At 34.2% G+C, this 21,414-nt stretch overlaps 1 pseudogene; it reads left to right on the forward strand.

Annotated features, from left to right (window-relative positions):
- The first annotated feature begins 11,116 nt into the window (after positions 1–11,116).
- On the forward strand, positions 11,117–20,241 carry LOC126733195 (glutathione hydrolase 1-like; annotated as a pseudogene).
- The last annotated feature ends 1,173 nt before the right edge of the window (positions 20,242–21,414 follow it).

The raw sequence follows: 21,414 nt of genomic DNA on the forward strand, positions 1-21,414 counted from the left end.
ATGCCAGAATCTCCTATATATATATATCATATACTATATAATAAAAGTTGGGCTTAGACACCGTGATTGAGCCAAGTGACTTCACCATATTGCAGAAATTTTTTAAAATTTTAAGAAAAAGTAGATATAATTTTCCTTCTCTTATAATTTCTAAGTTGATAAAAATCTTACTTTGATTACAATCCAAATTATATTTTAATTTGATTACAATCCAAATTCTTCATCTAACCATTTATTAAAATTCTTAATTAAGAAAAAAAAAAAGCAACATACTACACGTTTATTATAAAACAACAACATACTACACGTAGAAATTTATAGATATAATTTTGTTATTATCAACTTTTCTTCTATGACTTTAACACTTTTTTGGATAAAGTTATGTTGAGTTTAACTTCTTCTTATTTGGATAACTTTAAACTTCTAAGCTGATTATAACTTTAAAAAAAATGTCTATCCTATTTCCTTTTTGCCATTCATGTTTACTTACTTTCTTTCTTCTTCTTTTTTTTTTTTTTTTTTTTACTTAAATTACGTTCAATGACTATATGACTTTCTTTTTTTTTTTGGATAAGCATACATCCTAAGTTAATTCTTCTTCTCTTATAATTTCTAGAACGATTAGAAATCTAAGTTCCTCACAATTGAAAATTCTCTCTCTATATAATGTTTTTCCAGTGTATTTTTATATATTCTTAGGCACAACTTCTTTTTCTTCTTCTTCTTTTCTCTCCCCCATTATCAATAATTCTCATTCTCTTACAATTTCTATGTTGTTTAGAAATCTAACTCTCCTTTCTTTGTTTGGTTGTTTTGTTGTTGTTGTTGTTGTTGTTTTTTTTTTTTTTTTTTTATTACTTAGGCAATTTGATGTTTGTGAAATTCATAGTAAAAGTCTTTATCAAACCTACCATCCAAACTATTACAGGTATGTATTTCTCTTCTTTGTTTTTGTTTTTGTTTTTGTTTTTTTTTTTTTTTTTTAAGGTTTTGCTTATGAGTCATAAATGCAATTTTAAATCCATGAAATCTATTGTATAAACTTCTATAAATATTATATAAGAATTATCAAATTTTGTATTCTCTCCTACAACAAGGGTTCTATTTGTATTTGTGTTATGTTTATATGTGTGTTATTAGATTAAATTAATTTTCTTGAAAAGTAAAATTTTTATGTTGCTATTTCTCATTTTTATTTTTAATGATATTATATGTGTGCAAAAGAAATTGTCTAACATTATGAGCATGTAACTTTTTTTATTATTTTAAATTTCATTGTAATTAATTTTTATTTTGGTTTTTACAAATGTCAATATCCATACCTATATTTATCACCCACAACACATTTGAATAGTATTCACGAAATTCTTTTTTTAACATAGCATGTTATAAATATCAACAACATATTCCTTCACAAGATTACTATTAGCAAGTAATATAAAATCTACATCATGAAAAGGAATTCACATCTTAATATGATCATGCAACTATTTACTTGAACTAATAGTTTTTTCTAACAATTTTCTTTATCCTTTTTATCCATTAAGACTCCTTTAGATAAAAGAGGCCATTAATGTATCAAAACATAACTCTAAATAAAGGTTTGAAAAACAAAATACCATGTAGTCTATACTCTTTAAGTGCATAACACATTTTAATTATTAAATTCAAGAATTTTTTCATATAAATATATTGTGTGATTGTTTGAATCCAAAGAACAATACTTTATATACAATTTATATGATCTAGACTTAAGTGATTATTAATTTGTTATTTTCCAATAAAATTATTCCGAAAGTTTATAATTAAAATCGTGCAACGCACGGGAGTAATGCTAGTATATATAAAACCGAAACCTCTAAAACTTTTACAATTTTTCACGTCAGCACAATATTTAAATAAAATTATCATTTTATTTAAATAAAATTATTTTTGTTTAGTCCAAACTTAACAAGGAGTGAAACTCTATCTCTCTAACAAATCCAACTTAAACTCAAACTCAAACTCAAATGTTGATATTATTATTATTATTATTATTATCTCTCTACTTCACTAACGTGATATTTTATGATAGGATGCAAACTTATAGCCATGGATTATTGTTTTGAATGTAACCTAATCTTTTTCTTATATTTTTCTATTTTTTAGTCATATAAATTTTGTTTTGTTTGAATAATTTTTAAGCCGTGAATCATTTGATTCTTTAATATTTTTTGGTTTTTCAGAAGTTTTAATATCTGAATTTTTAAGTTATTTTTTTGCAGTATCTGAAATTGTTTGACAAATTTTTTGTAAGTCATTGCACGTTTAAGCAATGACCTATAGTTTCTTAATCAATTTAAGATTTTATAAAATTATTTTAGTTTACCTCACAAATAGATAAGTTCCTGTGCATAGCACGGGTTAGCGACTGACTATTGAAGATCAAGCTCAAGTTTCTCATTTAGTCATGCATTTGTTTTAGTCTAAGGAACTGACAACAAAAGACAGCGAGAGAGTAAGTGACACCGACACTGTGACACACACTCTCTGTGTTCTTTCGCCTTCTTCATGAGCTTTGGTTATTTTCGTTCTCTCTGGTGAGAGTTTGACACTTCATCTGCAAGTTTCATTGATGTAGGTGTCTACTGAAACTGATCAAACTTCAAAGGGACTGTCTTTTAGTCATTTCTTTTACTGGGTCGAATTTTTTGTGTTTGTATTTTTTTTTTCTGGGTTGAATTGGTTGGAATCTTCAAGTGGTAAAGGGGTTGATACATCTTTGCTTTTATAATATCATGATAACGTGATGGACAATACATGTAGCAAACAATTTGACCAAGTGAAATATTTCTAAGCTTCCAAAACTTGGGTTTATTTTGTAAAAAATGTAAGTTTTCCTGTAAGGTTTAATGTATGTTAAAAGATAAAGAAAAGATTTTTGGAATTGTTTATATTCATGTGTATGTATGTATTGGGTTTAATTGAATTGGAATTATTTTTGAAACTTTGGTTTTGATTGAATCAAGAAAAAATATGTTCCAATATTTGGAGTCTTTTGTATATATTTTGTTGTTGCTAAAACTTAGTATTTGAAAGGTTAATTCACAATTTCAATTGTTAATCTATTAATCATGAATAATAATATTGTTATTTGCAATCATTATGATATGGTATCAATGATGTGATCATTCTGAATACTTTCCTTTAGAGTTTAGATAAAGTCTATTTATGATTTTAAAAAATTACAATTAAAAGACTCTTGAACTTAATTTTTTTATAAAAAAACTATTGGCAACGTTGACTTCTATTAAACTCCCTCATTTATGACTTCATCAAAAGAAAACCCTTAGGCTCCATTTGGGAGTTCATAAGGGAATGGAATAATATGATCATAAGGGAATGGAAAGGAATGAAAAAGAATGTATTTAAGTAAGGGAAAGGAATGGAAAATAATGGAATTGAATGGAATTAAGTAACCTTGATTGGATGTTTTAAAATAAAGGAATGGAAATAAATGAAAATGAATGGAATGTAAGTAATCTTATTTGGAAGCAACATGGAGGAATGAAATGGAATCATTTTATGACAATATTACTATAGGGACACGATTTTTAACGACTCAAGGATAACATTAGGCTCGTATGTAATGGGCCCGAACAATATAATTTATAGAGAGTGGGCTTGAAAGGCTTGCCCTTGGTCGCTGGACAGCGATCTGGTCATGATTTTTATGGAAGCTCATACGAAGGTAGGTTTGGCCTGAATAGCTAAGCCTTACATCGATGTAGCCTGGAGGGTTTGAGTCCTCGGACTTAGTTCGAGGAGCATCACATTCTTCCCATTCTCCTTTTTTGTAGGATTTTTTATCCTCCCCCCCTCCCTTGGCTTTCTTTCCCTTTTATACTAGTGTTTACTTCCCATTTAGTGTCCATGTGTAAGTTTTGCTTTTTGAGGTATAGACTCGTCCTATCAATCCATACATCTGAGTGGTTGGGGGTGGTTAGGAAAGGTTAAATAGCATGGTCTGAAGTATGGGCCTGTCAGATGCAGGGCTCCAAATTGCGGTGTTGGCAATTTTCTCCCTTGTCCTGCCCCTGTACTGAGTTTGTCCTTTTCTTCAGGCTTTTTGTGAGGTGTTGAGCATGAGATCATCCTCGGCCACATCCTTGGGCCTTTGTGGGGCTTTCATCATACGTCCTCGGCAATAGGGCTCCTCGGCCTAGGCTTTGGGTCTTGAATGTAAAGTGGGCTAGGACCTCAGATTTCGGGCCCCACAATAGCCCCTTAAAATCTTACTTCCCGACCTTGTGGTTTGGGAGGAGGGTTTTGATGATGTTAGGCCCAAACCATGACTTGCCCAGCTCTACATTTCATTAATGTCGGGGTTTCTTCGTTTGCATGGGAGGCGCGCCAAATTGTGAGACATCCCTCTAGGTTTCTCACGCGGCGTCCTCAACGTTTCAGTGTCCGAGGCGTGCCATTAATATGTTTCCTTCACGAGGTTATTCAAACCTTACAGTTGCAGATGGTGTTGGAAATTGTACCAGGACCGTCTTGTCTGTAGCACTTCTTGGAAACCTGCATGGATTAAATGCCACCAGTTTGCCCTCTATATAAGTAGGATAGGGGGTTACTCCCCTTACATATAAACCCTTCGGCCCCATCCCAATTCATAATCCTCCAGCCATACTCCCAATCTCCATCTCCAATGCCATCCACCCTTAGAGCAATATGTTTAAGGCAGGGTGGGGATGAAGGATCTACACCCGCTTCAGAGGCACCGAATCCTTCAAAGACTCAAGGTGTTGCGGTCTGGACAGGGAAGACACAGACTCAAGATAATCCTCCGTTTGGTCAAGGTGGGGATGATATCTCTACCTCTTTCAGTCAAAATTCGAAGCAAGGACTGGTTGCATCAAATTCTTGGTGCAACAGCAGTAAGGTTTTCCGTCATCAGCGCCATCTGCTCTATCACGAGCGTGGCTAACATGGAGGCTCATCAACTTCCTACTCCCTGCACCTTTTCTTCAAAGGTGCTAGCCCCATGTTAGGTTCTTTTGCTGCCTGAGTTATGGGCATGTAAAAGTATTGAGGAATGGTTTCCTTAGATAACATTTTGGAACGACTGCATCCCTCTTCTCTGCACCTCTTCTTCTGCTTTTTCTTCACTCCCTTGTATCTTTTCTTTTCGCTTATGTAGTTAGTTTTTAGTATAAGCTTATTCAAGCTCTTTCATTGTACGTTGTACTATTTCTTTGTCTTAATAAAAGATGAATTTGTTTCCTTCTAAATACTTTTCTTTTCTGCAGCAATTATTTTGTGAATGGGTGTGCTACATGTGTATTTTCCTTTAATGATACTTAGGACAGGAAACCTTGTAACAAAAAGCTACTAATTTTGAACCTATTGAAACTATCAAATATAATAATACCAATCAATAGCAGATTAAACTTATGAGACTAACCGAGATAACAGCTGAGTATACCGTAACGCGCGTGAGGTAGTTGCTTGAGAATGAGGAACCCAAAATAAACCATCCGAGAGGGTTGCCGAGTATGTGGAATTTTGGCCGTGTTTTCGATAACACCTGGCCTCTGATCCGAGGACCGAGGTATGATTGTACCGGGTTGTGTCCAAAACTTGTATTTTTTCTTTTAAGTAGTTGGTTTCCCCATAGGCTTGAGTCCGAGGACCATACAAGGCCTTAGTTCTATCCAAAACTTGTATATTTTCTTTTTAAGTAGTTGGTTTCCCCATAGGCTTGAGTCCGAGGACCATACAAGGCCTTGGTTCTGTCCAAAACTTGTATTTTTTCTTTTAAGTAGTTGGTTTCCCCATAGGCTTGAGTCCGAGGACCATACAAGGCCTTGGTTCTGTCCAAAACTTGTATTTTTTCTTTTAAGTAGTTGGTTTTCCCATAGGCTTGAGTCCGAGGACCATACAAGGCCTTGGTTCTGTCTAAAACTTGTATTTTTTCTTTTAAGTAGTTGGTTTTCCCATAGGCTTGAGTCCGAGGACCATACAAGGCCTTGGTTCTGTCCAAAACTTGTATTTTTTATTTTAAGTAGTTGGTTTCCCCATAGGCTTGAGTTCGAGGACCATACAAGGCCTTGGTTCTGTCCAAAACTTGTATTTTTTCCTTTATTGGCCCCTCGACCAAGGTAGGAAGAGTTAGCTTGAGGTTGGAAGCCCCTAGGGCTGCCCGTGCCATTGGCACTGCGAGGCGTAGCCCCTAGCGGGAATTTATGTCGGAACAACAACATCGTGTTGCTGGAAATGAAGGAACCTTCGCAGACCCTTGCTTGACAGGGGCTTGACCCCACCGCCACCTGTGCCAACGCGCAAGCCTTCCCACAGACGGCGCTAATTGTAAGGACTCAATTTGTAACGACCCCAAAATGATATTGGGTTCGCACGTTAAAGGCCCAAACAATATAATTTGTAGAGCGTGGGCTTGAAAGGTTTGCCCTTGGTTGCCGGACAGCGATCTGGTCATGATTTTTATGGAAGCTCATACGAAGGTAGGTTTGGCCTGAATAGCTAAGCCTTACATCGATGTAGCCTGGAGGGTTTGAGTCCTCGGACTTAGTCTGAGGAGCATCACATTCTTCCCATTCTCCTTTTTTGTAGGATTTTTTATCCTCCCCCCCTCCCTTGGCTTTTTTTCCCTTTTATACTAGTGTTTACTTCCCATTTAGTGTCCACGTGTAAGTTTTGCTTTTTGAGGTATAGACTCGTCCTATCAATCCATACATCCAAGTGGTTGGGGGTGGTTGGGAAAGGTTAAATAGCATGGTCTGAAGTATGGGTCTGTCAGATGCAGGGCTCCATACTGTGGTATTGGTAGTTTTCTCCCTTGTCCTGCCCCTGTACTGAGTTTGTCCTTTTCTTCAGGCTTTTTGTGAGGTGTTGAGCATGAGATCATCCTCGGCCATATCCTTGGGCCTTTGTGGGGCTTTCATCATACGTCCTCAGCAATAGGGCTCCTCAGTCTGGGCTTTGGGTCCTGAATGTAAAGTGAGCTGGGACCTCAGATTTCGGGCCCCACAATTACTATTAGACCTCTATTTTAAAATAAATAGTTGAATATATAGGGGTATTTTAAGAGTTTTAGTAAAAAAATCATTAAATTTAATTTCATTCCCTCCTATGGCTCCCAATTTAGGGGGGAATGAAAATTTGAGGTTTCAAGAGAATAGAGAGGAATAAATGTTCCCTCCCACTTAAACTCCCAAACAAGGGAATGAACTTTCTATTCCCTCCATTAAAACTCCCAAATAAGGGAAGGGAAGAATATTCTAAAATTATTCTTTTTATTTCATTCCATTCCATTCCCTCCTCCCAAACGAGGCCTTATAGATAGGTATTAGGATATTATTTGGAAGTATCATAATAGACTACTAATAGGTGTGAAGGTATTACATATGGTATGTAGCTAAATGTAACATCAATTTAGTTAAAACTCTATTAGCTAAGTTTTAAAAAAACTAAAATTCTATTCCAACTAAAATTCTATTTCAAAAAATTTCAAAAACTTTAGATTTTATTTTAATTTTTTTGATCATCTATCATAAAAGTTTTAGGGATAATTACGTTAAACCCACCTGTGGTATGGCCCGTTTTCACTTTGCCTACCCGTGGTTTAAAACTTTACACTTTGCCCACCTGAGGTACCTTCCGTTAGGGATCTGTTACCCACCTCTCCTTTTGCCGTTAGAAAAACACTTTTTTAAGGAAAAACAAACATAACAAAAATAAAAAAGTTAGGGTTTTGATTGCTTAAGAAAGAACAAAGTGGAGGAATAGCACATAGATCAAAGGGCTCAATGAAAATCACTTTTAGTGGTTCACATGCTGTAAAAGCCCCTCTTAGCTCATGGATCGAAGAGTAGTTTCTAGGTTTGAGAGGTAGAGAGATTAAAAAAAAAAAAAAAAAAAAAAAAAAAAAAAAAAAAAAACTAGAGTAGTGTTGCTTTAGTCAACCAAATTGATATCCTTTTATTTCCTTTATTTTCTTCTTTCCACAACTGTCCCGCTAGCACTACAACCATAGGCATAGCTTCTACTCCTGCTACAATCTCTGAGACCAAATATAGAGACCTTATTTTCGATACCATTGAAGAAAAGCCCTGGGTTTTTTGTAACAACAACTGGGTATCTGATCAATTTCGAGCTGTTATTGTTGACCCCGAGTTGTTCATCCAAGTTCTTGATTCAATTCGGATTAGACCCAGAATTGCTTTGTGGTTCTTTTGATGGGTTGAGGGTCAACCGGGGTTTAAGCGGTCTGAGTTTACGTTTTGTGCCATGCTTGAAATACTTGTGAAGAATAATTTGATGAGGTCGGCTTATTGGGTGGTGGAAAGGGTTATTAGTGTAGATATGCATGGAATTGTGGATGTTTTGGTGGATGGGTATGTTGGTTATGAGGTTTTGGTTAAGCTTCTCAATCTTTTGTTATGGGTTTATACGAAGAAATCCATGATTGAGCAATGCTTGTTGGTTTTTGATAAGATGATAGCAAATGGGTTGTTGTCGGATGTGAAAAATTGTAATAGGATTCTTAGGATACTTAGGGATAGGAATCTTGTAACTAAAGCTAGAAAGGTTTATAGAATGATCGGAGAGTAGTTTCTGGGTTTGGGTTCTTCTCCACTTTGTTCTTATAGAACTTCTTAAAGCAATCAAAACCCTAGCTTTTTTATTTTTGTTATGTTTGTTTTTCCCTAAAAATGTGTTTTTCTAACGGCAAAAGGAAAGGTGGGTAACAAATCCCTAACGGAAGGTACCTCAGGTGGGCAAAGTGTAAAGTTTTAAACCACGAGTAGGCAAAGTAAAAACGGGTCATACCATAGGTGAGTTTACTGTAATTATCCCAAATTTTCATATGGTAATGCAATAAAATTTATACATTACATATAATCATTATTCTAGTTACCTTCCAAATGATGGAAGATATGAGAATGTAATTTGTAGATTTATTATCAATATAACATAGATAATTATATTGGTTGTGGATAGTAGATTTAGTTGCAATTGAGCATTGTGTGAACTGCAAAGTCATCACCCTAGAATTGCTATGATCATAGTTGTCAGTATCGTACAATACGCGATACGTATCATATTGTGTGTAAAAAGTTCTGTATCGTATTAGCGTATCGCAAGTACTCATGAATCATACGATACAATATGCGTATCATATGAATCATATCGTATCTTAAAATCGTACGTATCGTACGATACATGGACAAATGCTTTAAAATGAGATTTTTTTGTTAAAATTTGTACTTTTATTTGAATCTAACAAGTTGTTAGACTTGTTTTTAACAAAAAATTATTAGTTTACTTAGTTTACCCTACTAAAATAACATATTCATAAGTTGTTTTTGCTCTCTCTCCTACAACTAGACTACATAGTACACACTTACCCTTCACTTTAATATTTACAAATTTATTTTATATACTACGAATAAAATACTAAGAGTATGTTTGGTACGCTGTAATAGCTCTTGTAATGGAATAGTTATTCATGTGTAATATCAATTCAATCATTTGGTTGCATCTTTATTACATGGATTAATTATTACATTAAAATAATTATTCTTTAAATTGAAGAATAGCTATTCCTCTTTAAAATGGATGTAATAGCTATTCCTTAGTGCATATAATAGGTTTTAAAATTAATATATTTCTAAAAATATAAAGTTTCCTTATACATCTTCTTTTACAAGCTTTCCATATGTAACAACCAAACTAATGAATAGTAATAGTTATTCCATTACAATGTTTTCTACTCCCAGTAATAAAGATTACTATTCCTAATGTAATTTACATTCAGTGTACCAAATATACCCTAATTGACAATATAAATTTTTTATTTTTATCATTATTGTTATAAATCCAAGAAACTAGAATGCCAAAATATTTTTTATAAAAATATTATTAAAATAAAAAGAACAAGAAGAGATTGTAAATGTTAATGACAAATAATGATGAAGAAAATTTTAATGAAGAAATAAGTTTGCAAAATTATAAACATGATGATATCATTGACTTAGATGGGGTTGATTAGGCAATATGATGAAAATAAATTATTATTTTTGGGTCATTTGTAATATATTATCACTTTTGAATTTAGGAAATTTGAATGCGTATGTTATAAATGCTAATTATTTAGTTAGCTTGTTAAATATTATTACATAAGTGATGAATGAATTAGTCATTAGTTGAATATATTCAAAATTTATAATGAATATACCCTTTATATATATATATATATATATTTATAATTTTTTATAAATTTTATTAAGTGTTTGTGTATTTTACAATATAAGATACGATACATGATATAGAAAAATTAAAAACCAATTCACGATACGATTCACGTTTTGACAACTATGGCTATGATGTTGTGAGCCACTCCAATATGTGTTATGTGGACCAATGATATGAAGAAAAAAGAACTTTCTAAACCTTTATTTTGTACAAAATTACTTATTTTCATTCTTTTTTAATCATTTTCAAGTCATACCTTTTTTTTAAGCCAATCATATACCTTTAAACAAAATAAATATATTTAATTTTTGCTCAAATTTTTTTTTTTAACTTTTATATAATTTTTTATGCATCAGCGACTAGTATATGTGAAATTTCAAACCAAAGCAGAAGGAATCCTGATTTCTTAAATTACGCCTAGAATATCCAACCAGTCTTGTGGGCTAAACCAGATTCACATAGCCCTGCCTGAAATTGCAAATGCTCCATTAATAATATTATGTTTCTTTCCACAATTTTTCCTCTCCGTTCTTCCCCCTTCTATTTTCTTAACATATATAAACTCATGTTTTATATGTAACAATTTTTTTTTTTTTTTTTTTTTTTTGAGAAACTTATATGTGACAAGTTGTTACATATAAAACATGAGTTTATATATTAAATACAGTAAATAGCATTAAATTAACACAAAATTTGAGTTAAAATATGAGTTTATTGATTTTTTTTTCTTTTTTTTTTTTTGGGTGGAGAAAGGACTACATCTTACTTTTACTTTTATTTATTTATCCCAAAAATAAAAAATCAAAATTAAACCCACGTTTGCTTTAATTACAAGTTTGTCACCCTTTGTAATAGTCATTCTCTCTGTGTCTCACTTCTTCTTCTTCTTCTTCTTCTTCAGGAAATGGGAATGTCATTTGCTGAAATGGCTGATATGAGCCATGCGATTCGTGAAACAAGAGATGCCTTGGATGCTGCTGGAAACACGGACACTAGTACTGCCATTGGCAAGGTGATTTTTTTTTTTTTTTTTTTTCGCTTCTCTGCTCTGTTAAGTCTCATTACTTTAGATTTTCACAATGTTTTGAACTGCATAGCTGTATTTTCTTTAAAGAACTGAACAATAAAATATATATAAAAAAAAATACTGCATTCCCATCTCCTATAAGGGAAATTCATGGATGAGTATGTGGATGAAAAAAAAGTTGTTTTTGTTGTAAGTGTTATTCCTTGAATTCTCTGTATAATTTGACACCTGCCTTTGTAACTCTTTGTTGGTGGAAAGTAAAGCTCTTTTGGCTTTTGAAGATTTTGTAAAATTGTAGCACTGTGTCGTTTTTGTTAATCTAGGTGAAATATTAAATGGGGATAATATTATTTATCTTGACTGGTTTCAGATACATGCCTCCACATCTTTATATATGTTTAATATTTCAATTGCATAAAAAAAGTCATTAAACAACGTTTTTTTGTAGCAGAAGATGCTATTACTTTACAATTTGATGCAGAAATTAATAATGAAAACAGTCACCACCACTCTTTCTGTTTTTTAGCAAAAAAAAAAATGGTGCTTCTCAAGTTTTGATTATATCAGAATCATCTGTGTTATGAGTCAATTTCTGTTTCTTCTTTCTGAGTGGTGCTTCACAATTAGAAACACACTTTTGGGGTGTAGTGCTCAATCCTGGATTGTGCTTAATATCACTAAATTTATGTTACACTCAATCTGTTTCTTGAGAAAATTAAGAAATGAATTTTATTTATTTATTAATTTGATTAATTTATATATCTTTATCAAATTAAGCTCTAAATTTTGGCATCATTGAATTAGAGCCCCATTTTGCTAGAAGCTAGGAGAGGACGTTAATTGTTTATGTGCATATTATGGAACATGAGATAGTATAATTCAAAGAGTAATTGAAGGGGGATGCCAATAATATTGTACCTCAATTGTCACTTTCTAATATTCCAACCGAGACGTTCAAGGTTCAAAATCCTCTTTCCCTCAACTACCGAATTATTAAAAAAAAAAAGGGTAGCATTAAGAATTTAATATTAAAAAAAAAAAAAAAAATGAGAGGTTGATCTTATAAAATTAGATACTATTCTACTTGACTATAGTAAAAATTTTGAACCCAATCAACGAACCAAGGAAAAAGAGAAAATAATCGCTCAATCTGTTATAAATAAAATAAAAAATCACTCAACAACGAGTGGCCGGAGTTCCTGATATTTGATTCTTCATTTCTTTGCCAGGAGGAGACTTTGCAACCCAAACTTCTCCACTCTTCACATGTCCCAGCCGCTTCACTGCCTCATTTTTCTACTATTCTTGCCAATGGGTAGACGCCTTCTGTGCATGTTCCACCCCAACTTCGGTCCCATCAAATTCCATGAGGCTGAAGAAGTAGTACTAGTAGTAGAAGAAGAAGAAGAACGAGAAGAAGAAGACAACACAGTCACAATGGGTGTGAGCTACTTTGTGCAGAGGAGTCATGGCATGTGAGTGACTTTAGGCTTCTGTTTTGGTTGTTTTTGTTAATGGTTTTTCATTTTAACATGTTGCTTTGAGGTCTGCATTAAGAAATTGAATGAGGATTAGTACAAGGATGTTTAGAAAGTATCAAGTTGGGCACTGATAAAGGATGGTTAAGTAACTTAAGTTTTGGGTTGTGAAGTTGAACAAGTAACAACCTCGTTTGTATGTCAAGTCAAGCTATATAGTATGTACAATATAGTGTTCACTAAGGTGTAAGTTTCATCGAGTAAGAAACTAAAATAACAAAGATTAATGGGTGTTGTTTGGATTTGTTTTGCAATGTCCTAAACTATGATATTCAAGAATGTAAGATTTTATGCTGTTTATAATTCATTCATAATATAACAGAGTGGCAAGAATTTGGTTCTCATGTGGGAAATGTGATGATGCCGGTCCTAAAGATTTGTAATAACTGTTAATGAAGTAATTATTGAGTACTCTAGGTACAATGTTCCATCTACTCACATAAGGATGGGTCCCATTAATTAAATTCATAATAGGATCCATTATTCAGTTCATGGTTTTTGTACTTTTGTACTTTGTCCCTAATGTATACTCCATGTATACTCAGGTGACACTTTTCTTCTTTTTATAATATATTTTTATTACTTATATAAAAAATAGAAAATAAATAAAAAAAAGGATCCGCTATTCATGTAAGAAAAGTGAGCATTAGTTATGGAGTATTGAAAAATTTTTCTTGTCCCAATGAGCTTTAGTTCCAGTAACATTTGAACTCCTCTTGAAAAAATGAGATGGAAGGTGAGGTAATGGATTTAAGAAAAAATGAGATGGAAGGTGAGGTAATGGATTTAAGATCCTTTAGACAAGTGAGTAAATTATTAATTTGAAAGGAAAAAAAAAGGCATAATTATGGGGTATATCAAACTAGGGGTGTTTTTTAGACACTTAGAAATAAACACAAGAGGGAAACTTGCATGCGAAAAATTTCCTGCCAATATGGAGGAAAACAAGGATGTTATACTGTTATCTATGAAGCACAAACACTTTATTTGGGGTGTCATACTCAAGTTAGACACGGGACATGCCTAGGACACTTTTGCATGCATGTCCCAGTCATGTCCTTTTTTAAATATATAAAAAAAAAATTTGTGGGACACGGGAGTAAGAGGAATCAAATACCCTTTCACAAAACAAATAAAGCATTCATTCTCTAATAGTAACAGTACATTTGATAATTAAAAAATATTCTTAATTTTGGTTTGTATTCTAATTTTTAAACATCCTTTAATAGCCATGAATTCACTTTATTATCCATCATTGCTCTTAAATTGATATATTTTTAACATTTTATGAAAAATAAATGCTTAATGATATATAGAAAATAAAAATAAAAATATAGTTAATAATTATTTAATAGATGTATCTTGCCGTATCCATGTCCTATTTAAAATATAAAAAATAAAAATAAAAAATAAAAAAAAAAACCTTTTCGCCGTGTCGCACTCATACCCTTGTCCTTTCTTTCTTCCTAGATTGTTATGTGCTAATACATAGATTCGAAGGCCACTGATTTATTTATTTTAGCCTGTAGAGGCATCAGGTTTACAAGGGTGGAAATTGAATTTGGGAAAGGTGGAAATAATAATTACATAACTTAACTTAATCATTAATGCTTATTGAGCTTGAGTGTTCCTTAGTTGCACAACATTGTATGGTAATCTAGGATGCACAAATACTCCATTTTTGCTCACGTACCCGTATTTGATACTTATTGTAACAGATACCTCTAAGATATGTACCCAGTCATTTTGTTTTTTGTTTTGTTTTTAAGTGCCAATACATCTAGGATACTTATACACCCATGATACGGCTTGGATGTTGTTGTAACCCAACCCTCGATAGTGAGAGATAATCCAAACTTGTAAGAATTATAATTTTTATATATTTATATATATTGATTTCAATGTTGAAAATTCATATAGTTATCTTTTATTTACTCTTTTGGATCTTGGTTTCTATTCTAAACATCATTTATTGGTCATTGATTCACTATGTTATCCATTATTGCTCTTAAATTGATATATGTTTCACAATAAACGAAAAATAAATGCTTAACAATATATGAAAAATATAATTAAAATATATTTAATAATAAATAATACACATATCCCCGACATATCCTAAGGTTTTTCAGGAAATGTCATGTCCCCCTAGCTGTACTGTGCATCTTAGATGGTCATACACAGATATACATCTTAGATGGTCATCCACAGATATAAAATCTCCAAATTTAAGATTTTGTATGTAAAAAGGATTTGTGATGGGATTAGGATGTCATAATAGATTATGGCCTTGTTTGGAGTTATTGTTTTGGTGATACAACTTATAATTACAGTGAAAGTTTATTGAGTTTTACACACCATACTGACATTAATTTGTTGCCTATCAACACATTTATCCTTGATGACCAACTCATATGGTTCACATTAATTGCATTTCTTTATATGCAGATCATGATGAAGCTAATTTGGGGAGGCGCAGAATTAGCTATGCCAGAGTGTGTGTTGAGGTGGATGCCCCAAAGATGTTGATTATTAATTTTGTTAAAGTTGCCTATATTTCCTATGTGCTAGTTGAGATCAATTACATAGAACTCAGTCTATTCTGGGAGAAATTGTTAAAGAAACTATACATGTGAGGCATCGGCCTGTGTCTATTCTATCACACCAATCCTGTTATGCAAGAGTGGAAAAAAGAAAAAACAAAACTCTTCTTTTCACCCTCTCTACTGGCCTTAACCCTTCGACCACAAGAATACGCAAGCACCTAACCACCAATGCCACAAAGGGGGCTAGTATTAAGTCTCTCCTTGATTGTGTAGACTAAATCTTCTAGCAAAGTAATTTGAGATCTTTTGCTCTACTTGATGGCATCTAAATGTAAGCTATCTAACTTCCTCTGATTATAACATGTTTTCTTGATTTGTTTTCTCTTCTTTATACTGTTTTCTCCAACTTCAAGCCTTAATGCTGTCAGTGGTCCAACCAAACGTAGACATGAAGTAATTGTGGCATATCATGGTGCTGTTGCCACTGATGATCGTCGATGTTCCAGAATAGGGATGAAAGTTCTTCAGGAAGGAGGTCATGCTGTTGATGCATCAGCGGCTTCTGCTCTTTGCTTGGGGGTTGTAAGCCCAGCATCAAGTGGCCTTGGTGGGGGAGCCTTTATGGTTCTCAGGCTATCCAGTGGGAAGGCACAAGCCTTTAATATGAGAGAAACTGCCCCCTTGAAAGCTTCTAAGGTATTCCAAATCACTTTACTCAAATCTTCTTTGGATTGGTTTTGAACTTAAGTGCAAACAGTTCCAATTAAGCACAATATTCTAAGTTGAAACAAATGAATCTTTTGAGGCTTGTTTCTTTTTATACTTCCTTACAAGGGTTACATTACAATTGACGCTATTTAGTAAATTTCTTACATGTCAAAAAAGAAAATTTGATATATTATTATTTTTTCTACCGCATCCATTTATACTGTTGAGGATCATTTGAGTTGTATGCTTTGGTTGAAGAGCTCTTATTAGTCAGTACTCAATTTATATTACAATAATGGACCAGGTTTACATGGCCAGAATCTTCCACCAGTGTTTGGCTAGATAAAAAGTCTGCACCTGGAAGACCCAAGACAGTAAAACCATTCCCTAGCTGAATGGATCTTAACCATCTGATCATTTGTGTAATTTTCCCGTGTTTATCCATCCCATCCACAAAACTCAATTTCTTATCCGATGAATGGTCTTCGATTTAGCCCTGCTCAAAAAACAAAAGAGTTTTGCACATGCATGTCCAAAGATTATGACCCAATAATCCTTATTTAGAAAGAAAAAAAAAAAAATTTCCTTGCAATTAATACGTTTCTGCATAGTTTATATTTCTAACATGAAGACATTTGGAAAATTTACCATTTTAAGATACAGATGAAATTGACAAATATTGGAATCGTAATTATGAACTCATATTGCTTGTTGAACTTTATGTTCCATGTAAATGATTCTTGAAATCATTCTCTTACATAGTTATTCATTTTCAGAACATGTATGCAGGCAATGCTACTCTGAAAGGTGAAGGTGCCCTTTCCATAGCAGTTCCAGGGGAACTTGCAGTCCTTTACAAAGCTTGGAAACAACATGGAAGGCTTCCTTGGAAGAGGCTTGTGAGGCCAGCTGAGCGTCTTGCTCATTTGGGATTTAAGATATCACCATTTCTCCACACCCAGATGGTCAATAAATCATCTGTGATCTTGGCAGATAAGGGACTCTGAGATGTATTTACTTCAAATGGAAGTCTTTTGCAGGCAGGCAATATCTGCCGCAATGAGAAACTAGCACATACACTAAAAAAAATTTCAAAATTTGGTCCAGTGGCCTTGTATAATAGCTCAATTGGATTCAAGTTGGTTAGAGATGTTCAGAAGGTTGGAGGCATATTGACAATGAAGGATTTGCAAAGTTATAAAGTTAAATTGAAAGAACCAACTTCTGCTAACATTTTAGGGCATAAATTGCTTGTCATGCCCCCTCCTTCAGGGGGTCCTCCAATGATACTTGTGAGTATATTTCTGATCTGCTTTGGTGTCATATAATATTCTTTCTTTTCTTCTTTTAATATTTTTGGAAATTTTTTTTTTGACCCAGCTTTATCTGTCTGCTGCTACAGATGTTAAACATTCTAGCCCAATATGCAATCCCTTCGTGTGTTTCTGGCCCCCTTGGGCTCCATCGAGAAATTGAAGCTTTGAAACATGTGTTTGCTGTGAGGATGAATCTTGGTGATCCTGATTTTGTTCATGTGTCAAAAGTTCTATCTGATATGCTCTCTCCTAAGTTTGCTAAAGAATTAAAGAAACAAATATTTGACAATATGACATTTTATCCCAGTCATTATGGTGGCAGGTAAGCTGCTTCATTGGTATAGAAAATACGATTTTAAAGATAAATAACTTATATTGATTTTTTTGAGGAACTTAGCTTTGTGCTGTCTCAAATTCTTGCATGTAATTTAACAGAATTCAAGTTCATGTTGTGTCATGTTAGTGCCAAAGTTCAGGTCTTTTCTGGATTGAAGTTTCTAATCTGGAAAAGCAACAGTTATGTGTCAAATATTGAAGTTTATCTGGTTTAGTTTTCTGGTGATGCTCCTCAGAATTTGAATTAATCATCAATTTGTGGTCTACCTTCGTTGCATCACAATTTAGTTGGTAATGAAAGTATACCTGTGAGCTTGCATGCATTAGCGTGGAGATGTAATAAATCTAGAGGACAAGTATCAAGATGATTTATAAAGCATTATAATCTTAACACTGTGCATGAAATTTATTCTAATTAGACATTCTGTGTTTCTTACATAGAAATATTTTTTGCCTGAAGATTCAAATTGGTATACATTTCTTTTTTTTTGGGGAAAAGGTCACTTCTCATATATTTGGGTGGTTGATATTGAATGAGAATGCCTATAACAAAGGCTGCAATTTAGATATTATGGGCAGAATGTAGTGCTTAACAAAAACTGTGACTTGTCTTTACCTCTTCATGTCTATTATTTTTGGTTGTAGATGACCTACATATTCACAATTTATAACCCAAATGTTTATACTAAATGCTGTTTTCTAACAGATGGAATCAAATCCACGAGCATGGCACCAGTCATCTGTCTATCGTAGATCGTGAGCGAAATGCTGTAGCCATGACTACTACTGTGAATTCATATTTTGGTTCACTAATTCTGTCACCTAGTACAGGAATAGTCCTAAACAATGAAATGGATGATTTCTCGATCCCTACAAATGTTTCTGCAGATATTCCCCCACCTACTATCTGCCATGTCACCTACTATTGTCTTAAAGGTATGCTTTAAGAGTGTTCTCCACTCAAGTTAGGACTGGTGTCATTTCCAAACTACCAGATTAATTGTCTAATAACTTCCCTACTGCTTATTGGGACCTTCAGAATGAACAGCAGAACAGTAGAGTTACATACGGTACAATATTGGGCAGAAATTTTAGTTCAGGGAATGTTTTAAAATATTGTTTGTCATGTCTTCCTATCATATATGTTCCTTCATGATATACTGATATCTGTTTTTTTTTTTTTTTTTAAGCTTTTCATATTATGGAATATATTCACGTGCAATAAGTCATGTGACCTTTTTTCAATGCTTTCTACAGGATGAACAACTGCAAGCTGTGGTAGGTGCTAGTGGTGGAGGCAAGATCATTGCCGCAACTGCAGAGGTTCTCTTGAATCATTTTGCCCAGGGAATGGATCCACTCTCTTCTGTCATGGCACCAAGATTCTATCACCAGGTCGTTATCCAACTCTTTCTCTGAGTATACCTTATGATTCACACTTGCAGTATATAAGCTCTATGCTCTTGATAGGAGCGGTAAGTGATAATGCTTGCATTTAGATCAAGAAAAGGTTGCTGCTTAGTTCTAAATATATCTGATTAGATTGGTCAATCCTTTGCTAAGTTTTAGATTAGGGTCAAGTTTCTTAGTATGAGAACAGAGCTAAGTTTTACAGGTAAGACATTTTTTCTTGAACTTTCGTGGGTGGATTTGGTTCACCTGCATTAAAATTTCCTGTAAGGATAAATTTTGCATGTTCAGAAAAAATGGAATAAAAGATGAATGTCATTGAGTCACCTAACTAGCTAATTATTGATGAGGTTTCAATTAAAATATTTCATCTAAAACTATAAGACTGCATCAGAGCTTATGGATTAGTGTATTGAAGAGCAGGCTGTTTTATTAGGTTGGAGGACTGACAGTTTCTTGCTTCTCTCAACCAACCCATTTCACTATAAGCTCATCGCCAAACACATTAATTCTCCCAATTTTTGAGCTGTTAGCCTTTTTTTCCCCCTTATTTTGAATGTAGAGGATTAGTTTTTACTCTATATTGTACCATAAGTAGCCACTAGAAATTCTAATATGACAATTTTGTTTAACCAGCTGATACCCAATGTTGTATCCTATGAGAACTAGACAGCTGTGAGTGGTGATCGCTTTGAAGTACCTGCTGATATCAGGGCAGCTCTTCGAAAGAAGGGGCATGTCCTACAGAGCCTCTCAGGAGGGACTGCTTGCCAGTACGTATATAGTTCAAGATGTAGGGACTTTGAAGAAAAATGGAGGCATTGGAAAGCTTGTGGCTGTGAGTGATCCAAGAAAAGGTGGGTTTCCTGCTGGTTATTGAAATGCTGGAGTAGTATTAGGCAATTCATTCAGGTTTGTGTCTTTTGTTTACGCTGCTGGCAGATGGTTTTCCTTCCAATCTGGTGGAACTAGCCAATGCTCCGCAATTTTTTTTTTTTTTTTTTTTTTTTTTTTTTTTTTTTTTTTGTTGTTGTTGTTGTTGTTGTTGTTGTTGAATTGATTGTATCTCTCTCGTATTGACGGTGTACTAGGTTTGCTTTTTCCTAATAAAATTTTTCGTTACTTATCAAAAAAAAAAAATTTTGTTATGAGTTCTGTAGGGACACGTTTCTCAAACGGCCCAACAATGACGTTGGGCTCGCGCGTGAAGGATCCCTCACAATAAAATTTGTAGAGAGTGGGCTTGAAAGGCTAGCGTTTGGTCACAGGGCGTTGGTCCAAACCGGATTTTAAGGAACTCAGATAAGAAAAGGCTTCAGCCTGGATATCCAAGCCCCACAGCTTTATAACTTGAGGGATTGGACTCCTCGGATCAGGTCCGAGGAGCACTAATGTTTTTCTCCGGTTATCCGGCGGTGGATTTTTCTCGTGATGATGTACATATATTATCCGGACATTCTCATCCCTGGAGTTTTTCCCAAGAAGTGAGATGGGGGATCCCTTTCTAATTAGTTTACCTTTCCTTTTATACTAGCCTACGTTTGCTGTCCCTCGTCCACGTGTAGGGTCAACTTTTTCAGGACTGATATTTGTCCCGTCAATCTAATCCCAAAATTGTTGGGGATGATTAATAAAGCCTAAAAATCAGGTTCTGTTAGGTGTAAAGTCTTATCAGTGAAGGGTATTAAGGACAACTTCCTTGAGATATTTTAGATCTTCTTACGGATCTGTTCTTATAGTTCTCTTTTACCCCTCTTGTCAAGGGAGCTTTAGGCTTGCCGAGGACGGTTTCCCTCTTGTCAAGGGAGCTTTAGGCTTGCCGAGGACTAAACCGTCCTCGGCTGCATATCTGGGCCATCCTCAGCCTTATACTTTTAAGTTTGGGCCATAACTTTTTTTTCAGCTTGGGCTTGCAGGCTCCCCACGAGCAAGTGGGCCTGGTCTATAAACTATCGGGCCCCACAATAACCCCTCAAAACCCTGCTGTCCAACATCTTGGTTGGAAATGTGGGTTTTGGTAATGCCGAGCCTTTATTATGCCTCATTCATTTCAGCCCTTGAAGGACGCGGGTAACTCTTCACATGCCCAAGGAATGTACTGGTCTACGAGCTGTTCCCCTTAATTTGCGCGCGTTGCCCTTATGCCGTTTGGGTATTCAAGGCGCGTCTTTAATATCCTCCCTTTACGAGACCTCCCAGATCTGACGGTTATTGATGGTGTGGGAGAACGAGACGGCGTATTCTTATCTGTAGGTTTCCCTGGGGATTTGAACGTG

The sequence above is a fragment of the Quercus robur genome, chromosome 6, assembly GCF_932294415.1.
Source record: "Quercus robur chromosome 6, dhQueRobu3.1, whole genome shotgun sequence".
In the NCBI taxonomy this organism is placed as follows: Eukaryota; Viridiplantae; Streptophyta; class Magnoliopsida; order Fagales; family Fagaceae; genus Quercus; species Quercus robur.